General features: G+C 45.2%; 1 pseudogene; it reads left to right on the forward strand.

The window, feature by feature from the left end:
* The first annotated feature begins 1,505 nt into the window (after positions 1-1,505).
* LOC138212327 (NACHT, LRR and PYD domains-containing protein 3-like) lies at positions 1,506-11,295 on the forward strand (annotated as a pseudogene).
* The last annotated feature ends 3,542 nt before the right edge of the window (positions 11,296-14,837 follow it).

Consider the following 14,837-nt stretch of genomic DNA (forward strand, 5'->3'; position numbering starts at 1 on the left):
ATCTGATTGGAAACCCGACGATACTATGGCCTGTCAATCAAACAGACACGCCACCAAAATCCACAGATTTTTGAAGATTATTTTTTAATTATTGATGGGATCATTTTTAGAAGAAGGAATGACTTTAGCTAACAACACTGAGATAACTCATTAGAAAACATTTATTGAATTTCATGAGAAGTTGAATGGGAGTCTATGGAGCCGGAGGCTTTTTGGAGCCGACCTCTACTGGGACTAGAAGGTATTGCAGTTTATGACACTTCTGCATCGCCCTGATTTTAACACCCTGAAATTAAGTCCACTTTTATATACAGTCTCTTTCTGGAGACAAGTAAATAAAAAGGCTGTTAAAGAAAAGTGTTTGGGATTAAAAGTCCATTTAAAGCAGAGACACCTGGAACCAGGACTGAGGACCAGATTTCAGGTCCCTGGCAGGAAGCTCAGGCTGCTTTCTGCCTCATAACAAACCAACATGTCCAACATACAGTCCTGTATGTGGTCCAAACTGCTGCTGCTTCCTCTCATGTCTCTGTGCTGCTATTTTGTTGGTTTGTCAGCTCCATTTAGTGGACAGACAGCAGAGCTGCATCATGTGATGCTGGATTTCTCTGCCACAGGTTAGACTGGTTCTGACGTCACTCTGATGCTTTTCGACTTGGACTCTGAAGTTATGAGGAAGTGACGGTGTCCTCAGATCAAACGCTCTCAGACACCAGGACTGACGAGGGACAACGAGCAGCTTCTTCTCTCCGAATCTTTCCTCCACACACGAAGGTGGAAAGTGTCTAGAAGTGGACCTGAAGTCGAGCAGGTGAGAATCCTCCCAGAGAAATCCGGACATGTCTGATGAACTCTGACCTCACCGTGTTGGATCACTGACTGGACCCTAGAAATGTTTCCTGATGTTGATCGGCTGTTTCAAAACGTCTCCTGGATGCTTGTAGGTTTAAATATTGTTTCAGAATTTCTCTGAGTTAAAGAATTGACTTCAGACTGATTTCCAGGATTGTTGTTGGTGATTACCTGGTAAAGTGAACATCAGTCTGACTGTAATCTGATCTCGAGTCTTCAGTGAAAACATTCAGATAATGTCAGAACTGGTTGGACAGCTTTGATCAACTATAAACAGAAGAGCATTTATTTTAACCTTTTAATACCTGCAGTGTTCAACCAGCCGTCTTACAGCACTGAGACACTCGGTTTCAATCAACACCTGCATCACTAACATTTTGGGGAGGAAAAGTTATTTTAACATTTTTACGACATCGCAGCAGATTTAGGGATTTTAATAAATATCTTGTGGATGCCCAAATTCCGGAATTAAATATTTATTTTCTGAGTAAAATTTTAAAACATCAAATATATTTGGTGTTCGACATTTTGTATTTGTGGAGGAATCTGGGGAAACTTTAAGCAGTTTTAGACTCGTCCTGTTCAGGGCTCAAAGGTGTCTGTCAGTCCTGAGTTTTAGAGCCATGTTACAGACAGTGATGAGAACTAATGTGTCCTGTGCTGTGAATGTTGTTGTACGTACTGAGCAGGTTGTTGTGTTTGTGTGAAGCTGTGGGCTCTGCTATGGATCAGTGGGAGGACAGAGAGGACGGAGTCCGTCCCTCTAAAACCACTCTGTGTGGGGAACATGAGAGCCGGACCGAAGCTCAGAGGTGAGACGACCGTCTCTAACTGTCCACGACTCTTCTCCACGTCACAGCTCAGCACTCACATCACTGCACCATCATTATTCTCACTGAGAGCTCTGTGTGTTCTGTTGAAGAACAAAGCAGCAGCTCAGACCTGCTGGACCTGGTCCTGAATCTGGACCTGGATCTGGACCTGGACCTGGAACTGTTCCCAGCTGTGTGTCCATGAAGAGTGACTGGTCTATGAGCAAACCTATTGACTTCAAAGATGGACACCAGTCTGTTGAACAAAGGTAATAATGTTTAAAGTTTGTCTTTTGGTTTCAAACCCTCCTGATGTTATAACGTCTTTGTGTTGAACTTACTATTCACCTCGATAGAAGATTGGAGACATCTGGAGAGACAGTTGGCAGCTTGGACAGATGATCTCAGGCAGTTGAATCTGTATGTTCGTTGAAAGGAACCAAACTGTCTTCACACAGAGACTCAGAAGGAAATCTGTTCAGGGAGCTGGAGAGGAGGAAGAGTTGTCTGTAACAAGTAACCCTGCATGACGTGGTCCTACAGTCAGAAACCTCAGAGCAGGCCATCATGTTTGAGCTGACAGTGAATATCAAATTAAAGAGGCCCACCAGAAGGAAATGGTCAAAGATCACAGGGGTGGGATCACCTCAGCTCAGAGGATCAAAGGACGTCAGACTCAGATTCTTTAGTCTCTTTAGTTCAGCAATGCCAGTTTGTTGGAACTGCAGGTTCATGGAAACACACTCGATGTATTCATGTTTCTGTTAGCGTCCAACAAAACACACAATCTGCAGGGTTAAAACTGAAAGCTACACATCTCTGTTTCCATCAGGATCTTTCAGCAGGAACCAGATTCTCCTGAACCCAGCTGTGTGTCCATGAAGAGTGACCGGTCTATGGAGAAACCTCTTACCTTCAAAGATGGACACCAGTCTGTTGAGCAAAGGTAATAACGTGAAATGTTTGTCATTTAGTATCAAACCCTCCTGATGTCATAATGTCTGAACTCATTGATCACTTTCTTTCCATTCAATGTGAAACTGAAACCCAACTGTTCTTGTGTCCGGGTATTCAGAAAGAGGTTTTTCCAGTGTTCAGCAGGGGTGATCATATTTATACATTTAAAGACTCCATGCAGAGCCGGGCTTCATCGGACCACACAGAGGAGACCCATACAGACCAGGCTGGTGGCTGCCTCCACATGTCTCTCAGTCTGAAGAAGTTCTGTTTTGAATTTTTGTTGATGAAGGGCAGTAATTTAAAATGGATGTTTTGTCTTCCTTTTCAGCTTCTGTCAGGTGTTGGTTGTCTTGGTAACTAAAACCATGAAGTCTCTTTACTTTATGTTTCTGGATTAATTCTGACCAAACATCTTCTGTTTTGATGTTGACTTTACAGAGTTGATCAGCAGGACTCAGACGTTCCTGAAACAAACCTGGACTCCATATTTCTGGTGTGTAAACACACAAACTAAATAGTGAATTACCAAAACTCACATTCTCCCTGCTGCACTCTGTAGACCAGCAGGATTTCAGTCCATATTTAAAATGATCTGATACGTTCTGTGTATTAAAGTTGATATATTTCTCTGTTTCAGCTGCTGGAGGAGAACATGATCAGTTTTGTGAAGAACAAGCTGAAGAAGATTGAGCAAGTTCTGAGTCCAGATTACCCAGAATGCTTAGAGAGTCAGAGTGAGGATGAGGTGTTGGAGGGTGAGGATGAAGAGCAGAGGAGGAGCAGAGAGTCATTTCTGTAGATCACACTACACTTCCTGAGGAGACTGAAGCAGGAGGAGCTGGCTGACCGTCTGCAGAGCAGTAAGAGGATTTTAACAGCTGGAACATGATGCAAAGAGGAAATATGGGAGAAACTTAGATTTCCAAACTCTGCGGTTAATATGATGCAAACATCTTCATCACATCTGTGAATTCTTCTGGACTGAAAACAGTCAGAAACTGTTTGTCCACAACTGATGTGAAGAACTGATTTCATGGAGACAAAATATTTAAAATGTTAAAATGTTTATCTTCAGGTTTACTGAGACATTCACTTGTTGTTTGTTTGTTTGTTTGTTTTTCAGGAAGCAATCTTGAAGTGTGTCGACAACTGAAGTCAAACCTGAGGAAGAAGTTCCAGAGTGTGTTTGAGGGGATTTCTAAAGCAGGAAACCGAACCCTTCTGAATGAGATGTACACAGAGCTGTACATCACAGAGGGAGGGACTGCAGAGGTCAATGATGAACATGAGGTCAGACAGATTGAAACAACATCCAGGAAACCAGACAGGCCAGAAACAACCATCAGACAAGAAGACATCTTTAAAGGCTCACCTGGAAGACATGAACCAATCAGAACAGTGCTGACAAAGGGAGTGGCTGGCATCGGGAAGACGGTGTTAACACAGAAGTTCACTCTGGACTGGGCTGAAGACAAAACCAACCAGAACATCCAGTTCATGTTTCCGTTCACTTTCAGAGAGCTGAATGTGCTGAAAGAGAGAAAGTTCAGTTTGGTGGAACTGGTTCATCTCTTCTTCACTGAAACCAAAGCAGCAGGAATCTGCAGCTTTGAACACTTCCAGGTTGTGTTCATCTTTGACGGTCTGGATGAGTGTCGACTTCCTCTGGACTTCCACAACAATGAGATCCTGACTGACGTTACAGAGTCCACCTCAGTGGATGTGCTGCTGACCAACCTCATCAGGGGGAAACTGCTTCCCTCCGCTCGCCTCTGGATAACCACACGACCTGCAGCGGCCAATCAGATCCCTGCCGAGTGTGTCGGCATGGTGACAGAGGTCAGAGGGTTCACTGACCCGCAGAAGGAGGAGTACTTCAGGAGGAGGTTCAGAGATGAGGAGCAGGCCAGCAGCATCATCTCCCACATCAAGACATCCAGAAGCCTCCACATCATGTGCCACATCCCGGTCTTCTGCTGGATCACTGCTACAGTTCTGGAGGACGTGTTGAAAAGCAGAGATGGAGGAGAGCTGCCCAAGACCCTGACGGAGATGTTCATCCACTTCCTGGTGGTTCAGGCCAAAGTGAAGCAGGTCAAGTATGATGGAGGAGCTGAGACAGATCCACACTGGAATGAAAAGAGCAGGAAGATGATGGAGTCTCTGGGAAAACTGGCTTTTGATCAGCTGCAGAAAGGAAACCTGATCTTCTATGAATCCGACCTGACAGAGTGTGGCATCGATATCAGAGCAGCCTCAGTGTACTCAGGAGTGTTCACCCAGATCTTTAAAGAGGAGAGCGGGATGTACCAGGACAAGGTGTTCTGCTTCGTCCATCTGAGCGTTCAGGAGTTTCTGGCTGCTCTTCATGTCCATCTGACCTTCATCAACTCCGCTGTCAACCTGCTGAAGGAACAACAAACAACATCTTCTTTGTCTAAAGTCTTCAGACGCAAAACAAAACTAATCCATCTCCACCAGACTGCTGTGGATGAGGCTTTAAGAAGTCCAAATGGACACCTGGACTTGTTCCTCCGCTTCCTTCTGGGTCTTTCACTGCAGACCAATCAGACTCTCCTACGAGGCCTGCTGACACAGACAGGAAGTAGCTCACAGACCAATCAGGAAACAGTCCAGTACATCAAGAAGAAGATCAGTGAGAATCTGTCTGCAGAGAGAAGCATAAATTTGTTCCAATGTCTGAATGAACTGAATTATCGTTCTCTAGTGAATCAGATCCAACAGTCCCTGAGATCAGGACGTCTCTCCACAGATAAACTGTCTCCTGCTCAGTGGTCAGCTCTGGTCTTCATCTTACTGTCATCAGAATTACATCTGGACGTGTTTGACCTGAAGAAATACTCTGCTTCAGAGGAGGCTCTTCTGAGGCTGCTGCCAGTGGTCAAAGCCTCCAACAAAGCTTTGTACGAGGATTTATCAACCATTTCAAACATGTTTCATTTTGTAAATCACAAATAAAACAGTTTGTGTTCGTTGTTAATTCTTCTCTAGGCTGACTGACTGTAACCTGTCAGAGAGAAGCTGTGAAGCTCTGTCCTCAGTTCTCAGCTCCCAGTCCTCCAGTCTGAGAGAGCTGGACCTGAGTAACAATGACCTGCAGGATTCAGGAGTGAAGCTGCTGTCTGCTGGCCTGGAAAGTCCTCACTGTAAACTGGAGACTCTCAGGTCAAATCAACTAATCCATCAAATTGGACTTTTATTGAGTTATTTAAATTATAATTGAACACATTGTCTGTTTCTTTCAAATCACAAATCTTTTCGAAAATGTCCCCTACATTATTGTGGGTTAGTTGTCATTAAAACAGTTTTAAATTAAATATATATAGACTAACAACCTAACTGAATGTTTAATTCCAGTAGTTTCAGTGATGTCAGGTTGCCTGACAAACACAAACATGTAGAGATAAATGTGGGGTAGCTAGTTATTAGCCAAAGAAAATGGAAACATTTGTGTAATTGAAGACATACTCTTAAATCATATCAAGATAAATATTAATTGAGTCAAATATGCACATTTTCTTTTCAGGCTGACTGTCTGTAACCTATCGGAGAGAAGCTGTGAAGCTCTGTCCTCAGTTCTCAGCTCCCAGTCCTCCAGTCTGAGAGAGCTGGAACTGAGTCACAACGACCTGCAGGATTCAGGAGTGAAGCTGCTGTCTGCTGGTCTGGAGCGTTCTCACTGTAAATTGGAAACTCTCAGGTCAGGATTCAATTCTCCAATCAAACTAGTATTTCAGAGTAATTTATTCAAAGTAATTTTAAATTTCACCTGAATAGATATTCAGTTCATTAAAGTAGTGTTTAACTAAAACATGTCTCAATGATGTACAGAACACAAACAAAATCATTCTCCAGCACTTGGAAAAGCTAGTTTTTGAACAAATGCAATAACATATTTGCATCATTGAAGAAGAAGCAATAATTGATTTAAAGAGTAAGAGAAGGAAATAAAACTCGTACATTGTCTTTTCAGACTGACTGTCTGTAACCTGTCAGAGAGAAGCTGTGAAGCTCTGTCCTCAGTTCTCAGCTCCCAGTCCTCCAGTCTGAGAGAGCTGGACCTTAGTAACAACGACCTGCAGGATTCAGGAGTGAATCTGCTGTCTGCTCATCTGGAGAGTCCTCACTGTAAACTGGAGACTCTCAGGTCAGGAAATATCTGGTTGTTGATCAGTTAAATATTTCTTAATATTCATTTTGATGCAGATGTTCAATGTTTGTAGGATTTTCTTTCTCATTTCTGGAGTTGATGATATTTTTCTGACTGCAGTCTGTCAGGTTGTCTGATCTCAGAGGAAGGCTGTGCTTCTCTGGCCTCAGCTCTGAGCTCCAACCCCTCCCATCTGAGAGAGCTGGACCTGAGCTACAATCATCCAGGAGAGTCAGGAGTGAAGATGCTGTCTGCTGGTCTGGAGGATCCTCACTGGAGACTGGACACTCTCAGGTATGGACAGACAACTAGAGCTCACACAGTGCAGGTTTGTCTCATTGATTTGACTTCATGTGTTGTTGCTCAGGTCCATCATCATGAAGATTGACTTGTTTCTCCTGTTTCTGTTCAGAGGAGTGAGGAGGTCTGAGTTAGGAAACATGTGGATCCCCAGAAGCCTTTTATCAAATGGTGTCATAGATAAGATTTAATGACTTGGGTGGGAAAAAGTGTCTGGGTGGCTCGCCCAACACTTTGTCAAAAACACCTCGAAAAACTTTTGACAACTCGGAAACAAGGCAGCAAGGTCTTCAAAGTCAGATACGAAGCATTTCATTGACCAAAAGACATCAATAAAACGACGGGGGCCCCCGGGACAGACAACACAGAAAACGCACGAACGAACTCACAACCTCAAGAACTCGGAAATGCAAAGGCTTTTAAATTTTTTCTTCCCACCTCCCTTACCTTTGATATGTATCTTCATTGGCACGAAAACACGGCCCCTTCATTCATCCTTCGCAGGTGGCGTGCCCATATTTGGTCGTTTCCTGCTGACCCAGCAGACATATGATCTGTTACGATGCCTTAGGGGCCCCTCCTCACGTGTCGAGCCAGTAGAAACGTGCTCTGTTACAACCACCCTTGGGGTTTTTCCACTTGATCACCTGACTCAAGACTGCCAACTCAGCTTTTTTCCTCTCCCAAGTTCACCGCCAGTTCATGCCACCTGGCCTGGCTCCGTGACTCGTCTCCACCCGGAGAGTTCTTGGTCCTCCAAGTTACACATGCCAAACTTGTTCCACAGGCTTCTATGGACAACAGGTTGACGTGGTTTTCCTTTTGGATTTGCTGGCACAGTTAACATAGATGCTTTCTTCCTTAATTTTCCTCCAACTTTTACCCCTTTGTGACTTTTCACAGGCACACTTTACCTTTCCCCCTACACTTAATACCATAATCATTGAACACAAAAGGCGATTACATCAACATAGCTTTGAGCTGTTTTTGTTGTTAACATATTTTGAGCAAACGAAAGTTACTATGAACATATCAGAATATAGATATATATGTAGGGCCCCGCCGCAGAATAATACATGTTTTCAGGTGTACCGCGGTGAGAGGATTTTTTTCTTTTCAATGAACAACAAACATCGGGGTGCAGGCAAAAACACACATTAAGACACAAGTTGGGCTGCACAATGAATATATCTGTTTTCCTTTATATGTGGGTTTCCTCTATACATTGTGTCCTTTATATGTTATTTATCGTCAGACAGTATAAGTGTTATCTGGTTGAGCATGCATTATAGTGTCCAGTGATTTGTATGTGTTGGCCAAATATTGTCAATATGTGTGTTGCGGCGAAGCATATGATGTGGGAGTCTGTTGTGTATGTGCAGTAATACTTGTGTCTGTGTGTCTGAGCTGGTGTCATGATGTCAGCAGGTGAGTATGTGACAAACAGTTTCTCCGTGACTGTCTTCATGTTGTACGACGATCTTTCAAACGTCCTCCAGGAGCTCCCGAAACACTCGATTCCTCAGCTGTCGTTATGACTGACCCAGACAGTCCATGCACCATGGAGAGTCCTCACTGTGGAGAAGTTACTAGCACTGCACACAGCGGCTTTGGTCAGCCCTCTCTGCTTCCTTTCTTTACTCAAACATCAGCTTTCTCAGCGTCTGGTAACGCTCCAGACGCTGAGTGAGAGACTCCCCTGTTTGAGGAGGACCTCCGTACAGACCTGGGAGGTCTTCTCTCGGCAGATATAGACCACTTTCTTGTGTTCCAGCTCCTTCAATTGGGCTCTCAGCCTTTCTATTCCACGACTGGCCTGACTCATTGGCGTAATCCTGGCACCTGGATGCTCGAAGGCAGCATCATCCGAACAGACTGTTGAAACCTGGCTGGAACTTCGGTACTCGAGCTGTTGGGTCTCATCTCATAGCTGGGGTGGGCTGGTGATCGCGACTGTAACTCTGATGCCGATGGCTCCTCCTGGTGGGGCTGGTACCATCTCCCTCCAGACGAGTACTCTGGGACGGTTTTTTGGAGGACCCGGGACATATATGACGTCCTCGTTGGGTCAGATGAGGCAGGGATCTCCTGGCTCGGTCCTACCTGGATGAGGATCATCAGCCTTGATGGTCCTGGGATCGCCAATTGGTGTGGGGTTGGACCTGATGCCAATAGGGATGGGCCTGTATCTGTGGGGTTGTGTATTATTCATAATCATCCTGCCAATAGAGTTCTGTCATCATCACCAGTGATGCTACAAAGCCTCCTCTAGCATAATCTATTGATGATACATTATGGCTTATATGGACAACAGATTGAGATGTTTTTCTTTTGGATTTGCTAGCACAGTTAACATAGATGCTTTCTTCCTTAATTTTCCTCCAACAATGGGAACAGCTGTTCGTTATAAACATTGTGAAGTTGGTGTCAAATCCTTCTCATCTTGAACCATGTTTTCAGCCTGGCTGTAGGGACGACAGTGTTCATCAGTCGATCACCACTTTGGTCCAAACTGATTCATCTCAACAACTAATAAACATAATGAGATGAACTTCTGTTCGCACAAATTTGAGAAGTTCAGGACTCAAAGTTTGGCCTCAGTCTTCACTCTGAAATACAGTCGTTTTTATATGAAGTTCTACAATCAAGTCAGTTTTATTTTTCAGTCCGGAGTTACAACTTTTCCTCCCAGAGCTTCAGTCTCTACAGCTGACTCCCTCCATCATTACACCCTCGATTCTGAACATGTAAATTACACAAACCAACTGAATGTGGTGGTTGGACTGATCTGTGAACAGTCTGAAAACAGTTCATGTGAATGTTGGTCAAACTGTTCATTTTAAGGGACAACATGCAGAGATCAATATTTCACATGTGGGAGGACATCAATAAAAACAGAGCAGATCAGTGGAGACTGAGCTCTCTGATTATTTCTACATATCTTCTTCTTCTTCAGGTGTTTTCCTCACAGACAGCAGTGAAACCATCAGAGAAACAGTTGACACTGATGAGTTTCAGCCTGTTTCTGTGTCTCACTGACAAACTGAGGAACTCTGCTTCATGTTGAACAACAGTTAGGACTCCTGTTGGATAGAAAATCATTGTGACTGTTTCTTCCTCCAGGGTGGACCATGGTGGAGAGCAGAGGTTAAAACCTGGTCTGAGGAAGTGTAAGTTTGACTGATACACAAGAGAAGTCTGACAAAAAGTATCATCATTAAACTTTCTATGAATGACCAAAAAGTCAGGAAGTAAAGAAAGAAAAAAGCCATCAGATGTGTCAGATGATAAACTGCAGCTGTGTCGTGTCTTTTTCTCTCCATCAGATTTCTGTGAACTTGAACTGGACAAAAACTCAGTAAACAGAAAACTCAAACTGTCTGACAACAACAGGAAGGTGACGAAGGTGGAAGATCAGTCATATCCTGATCATCCAGACAGATTTAACTGGTGGCCTCAGCTGCTGTGTAGAACTGGTCTGACTGGTCGCTGTTACTGGGAGGTCGAGTGGAGAGGAGATGTTGTCATAGCAGTGAGTTACAGAGGAATCAGAAGGAGAGGAAACATTAATGACTGCAGGTTTGGAGGGAACGATCAGTCCTGGAGTCTGAGCTGCTATGATGATGGTCGTTACTCTGTCTGTCACAATAACAGAGAAACATTCATCTCCTCCTCCTCCTCCGTCTCCAACAGAGTAGCAGTGTATGTGGACTGTCCTGCTGGCACTCTGTCCTTCTACAAAATCTCCTCTGACACTCTGATCCACCTCCACACCTTCAACACCACATTCACTGAACCTCTGTATCCTGGATTTATGTTCTGGTCAGATGGTTCCTCAGTGTCTCTGTGTTCTCTGTAGGAGGAAGAGTCTGTGGAAGTGACAGCAGCTTTAAATGTTGATGGTGGATGAAGTTTCTCTTTGGTTCACCGTTGAATCACTGATTGTGATGTCAGAATATGTTTTGTGTCAGAAGTAGTGAAATGATGTCCTCACCTCTGAACTTTGACCTTCACTTCCATGTGGACAGATGAAGGTCAAACTGAGCTCTTTGGCTGATAAATATCAGCAGATTCTGGAAACCTGCTGCAAGACTGCCTGAAAATAACTTTTACACTCGTCATGAATCCTGTTGAAATGTTTTCTGTGTTTGAGTTGATGAAATAAAACGTGAATATTTGAATAAAGTTTCATTTAATGTGTGTTTTCTGCCGGGTTGTTTAATATGTTGTTAGAACAAACTGAGTCCACCCCTGTGTGATCTCCCTGAAAGGTTCTGCTTCTGTTCTGCTTCTTAATGTGAGAAAACCAGCAGCGACGTCACCCGTCGGTTTGTGAACAGACGTTTTAAACCCTCCGTTATGACATTCAGCCGTCGCCATCTCGGCCAGAAGTGACCATATTTGGACGAGCTGGGGAGGAGCCGGAGGTCTAGCAGACACTGTGCCCCGCCACCTTTACTGGAAACATGACTTCTTCCCAGGCCTGTCGTTGTCGCCTACTTCCTCCCATCGTCATCTACTTACTGTTGTTGTGGTCTTCGTTTTCGCGTACTTCCTGTCGGCCTCTCTTCAGTCTCGTCATCGACCAAATAAGGTGTGGAAGAGTATACAAGTCTTCTGCCAGCTGACACCAGTCTCTCACCCTGACTTTGAGTACATTAAGAAGCAGCAGTTGCCTGTAGCTCCTTCAGTCACCCAACCAAAGACCACAGAGGCTAACTGGCCTCCGCGCTCTCTACGCCGACAATCAAATCCTGTCGGATCCCGCCGACTCTTCCTCCGAACGCCTCGACCCGCTCGGTCGTCCCGCCGCCGTCACCGTTAATCTGCAGCTCCGCTCACCTTCCTGATGTTCGCCAATTAGTCGCGTAATCGCGTCGAAACAGTTTTCTGGACGCAGCGGTTACGTAACTCCGCGTCAGAGCTGTAGATCTCATCTGAGCCTTCACTCCCCGTCCTGCAGTCTGAAAAGTTCACGCTTCAGCAACATCGTTCTCCTCCCACCGTCCTGACACACACACACTCAGCTCCTGGCTGTTCCTGCTGTATTGAAAGCGAAGATCCCATCGGAGGCTGAGGAGTCGACAGTTCATCAGATAAGCAGAGTGTTTATTAAAGTGGATTAAAGCAGAGTTCATTGCCGGAGATGTACTCGGAGTACTGGAACACGGCGCGGGGACGCAGACCGGACTACCGCCGATACACCGTGAGTATCACACACTTTTATCATCATCTTCTAAAATCTGCCCTGCAGACAACTTTCAAAATAACATCTTGCTTATAAAACTAAGTTAAAACGAGGAGGTAAAATCCAGCTCCGGTTTCTGTCAGTTCTGTGTTTGAATGTGAATCTTATTTTCATCGTACTTATTTGCCCACGTGTGCAAAGATTTGCTTTGTTCTGCTTTCATTTTGAAGGTGATTCTCGTTTTCTCTCCGTTGTTATCAGGTCACTAGATTAACACCGTTCCTCGGCTTTGGTCTTGATTTGACGTTGATTTAAAAACGTTGTGATATAAAGCGTGAAACCCGACTTTGTTAGTTTGTTGGAGGTTTCATGTCCGCGGTGTTACAGGTGTTTCTTTTGGGGAAATGCTTTTTGGGCTGCAGGGGAATTTTTACACTGGATATACCAGGAGAGACCTCTGGGACCAGTTGGCACCGTATCTGCTCTGTTAATACATTGATCCGTGAGACCGGACGGCACCGGTAGGTAGGAGGTCGTAGTTAAGGTGTGTCGTTACCTCGTCGTTGGTTAGAAGGAGAACAGCTCTCTGAACTCGCTGCTGGAACCGTTTCAGAAAAAGGTTTTTTGCTTGTGTTGTTCTCCCAAAGATCCCAAACGATTCTTGCTTGCAGTCAAACCAACTGCCTCATTCTTCCCACAATCCTCGGCTGTCTTGATTGGTCGGCACGCTGTCTGTAAAAATGTCAACGCGGTCCTTAAACTGGTCGAACTGGTCATTAGATCACCTGGGACGTCTGAGGTGGTGATCAGGGAGGTTATTCACTAATGAACTGACTTCACATTAACAGTTAGCTGCAGGTCTGAGTGAAGCACGGCGTGTGAATGAAGGCTTATTCAGAGTGTTTTTCCTCTGTGTGGCTGCAGGTGGTGGAGGGGGAGACTTCTCTTCCTCTGGGCTGGACATGTCAGCGAAAGCGTCTTCGTTCTGCTGGAGAGGAGGAGGAGGCAGAGGAGGAGGACGGGGAGGCGAGGAGGTGGAGGAGGAGGAGGTTAGGAGCTGCAGAGACTGTGTCAGCGCTGCCACATCATGGCGTCGCAGCTGAACAGACAGGCTGCAGCTCTGGCCGACACCACGGCACTGAAGGTCAGGAACGACTCTGCACTGCAAACACGTGACGATGCAAAGTGATCAGATGTGTTCCAGAAACAAGGGAAGCAGCAAAACCCTGCGAGGTTTGTGGGGAAAGTAGTTTGTGTTCGGTGTTGCCTTCCTTCCCGTCCGGCGTCACCGAGCGCCTCTCGCTTTCGCACCCCTTTTGGTCCAAGTCCTTCTGCCCATTTACTCCCACGGGCAGAAGGACTTGCCGTCGGTCCCGGCCCACCACTCGGACCCTCTGTGGTGCCTTTTGCGCCGGTTGCTCTCCATTGCAGCCCAGTATCACAGCAGCTGCCCACCGAGGGGAAGCATCGTTGACACGTTACAGGAACACGTACGTTCATGGAGGCTGGTCATGTGATGTGATTTGATGTACCGAGATGAAGTACAAAGGACTTTCAGCCGAGAGGAATGGAGTTTTAGTTCGGGATTTTGTTTCCCTGACCTTTCATATTCCCTCTTTCGCCATTTTTCCGTGATATCGGGTCATCCGTTTACACCTTGGTATCCGTCTCAGCAGGAAGCATGCGGTCTTCACGTGCAGCCGCTCGGTTACCGTTCACTCCGAGACAAACTAAAACGAGCCAACTTGAAGTTCAGTCTCTGGATCTTGGCATGTTTAATTTGAAAATATAATTTCTTACATCGGAAGTTACGGACAGAAGTGTAGGAATTAGAGCAACGCGTCACTTCGTACCGAGTCCAAACATTGTTCCAGTGATATTTAAAAGACTCGATTCATTCGAAGCAGGAGAGAGAGTGAACTTTGGATTCTGTTGGTTTCTTTCACTTCCTCCATTTTCAGTAATGTAGCTTCTCTCGTTTTTTTTTTTTTTTGCTGTAACGTGTCTTTGAGTTCATCGTGAGGAGGCGTCCCTCACTTCCTGTCCTGCTGCTGGGTTTTCAGAGAGGCGGTGGAGCGCGAGGCCTCGGCACACCGCCGCAGTAAGAGGCGGGTTTTTGACGCTGAGCTCGTCTGTCAGGTTTTCATACTGAAGCGTGAACGTCAGAGCAGCTCACGGCTTCGCTTGGCCGAGCCTCTCTCGTGCTCCAGAAAAACTTGTGGCTGCGATTTGTTCACTGATCTGACTTCACTAACTCTCTCTCTCTCTTTGTGTTTCTCATGATCGCTCGCCCACCCAGTCGGTCATCCAGTCACTGCTCGCTCTTCTGCTCACACACACACACACACACACACACACACACACACACACACACACACACACACACACAGAATAAGAGTCTTTAAAATGGTTTCCTTCTCTTTTTCATCTCATTTGAAGTGTTCATGTTAAACTGGTAAAACAAACATTTTCATTTGTGACTGACTGAAATTGAAAACATTCGCCAGCAGATAAGTTGTCAATAATTCTCAGAGCTTCGTCTGTTTGAAACAAA

The sequence above is a fragment of the Embiotoca jacksoni genome, unplaced genomic scaffold (genome assembly GCF_022577435.1).
Source record: "Embiotoca jacksoni isolate LCO1_2020_lvr unplaced genomic scaffold, fEmbJac1.0.p SCAF_54, whole genome shotgun sequence".
Classification (NCBI taxonomy): domain Eukaryota; kingdom Metazoa; phylum Chordata; class Actinopteri; family Embiotocidae; genus Embiotoca; species Embiotoca jacksoni.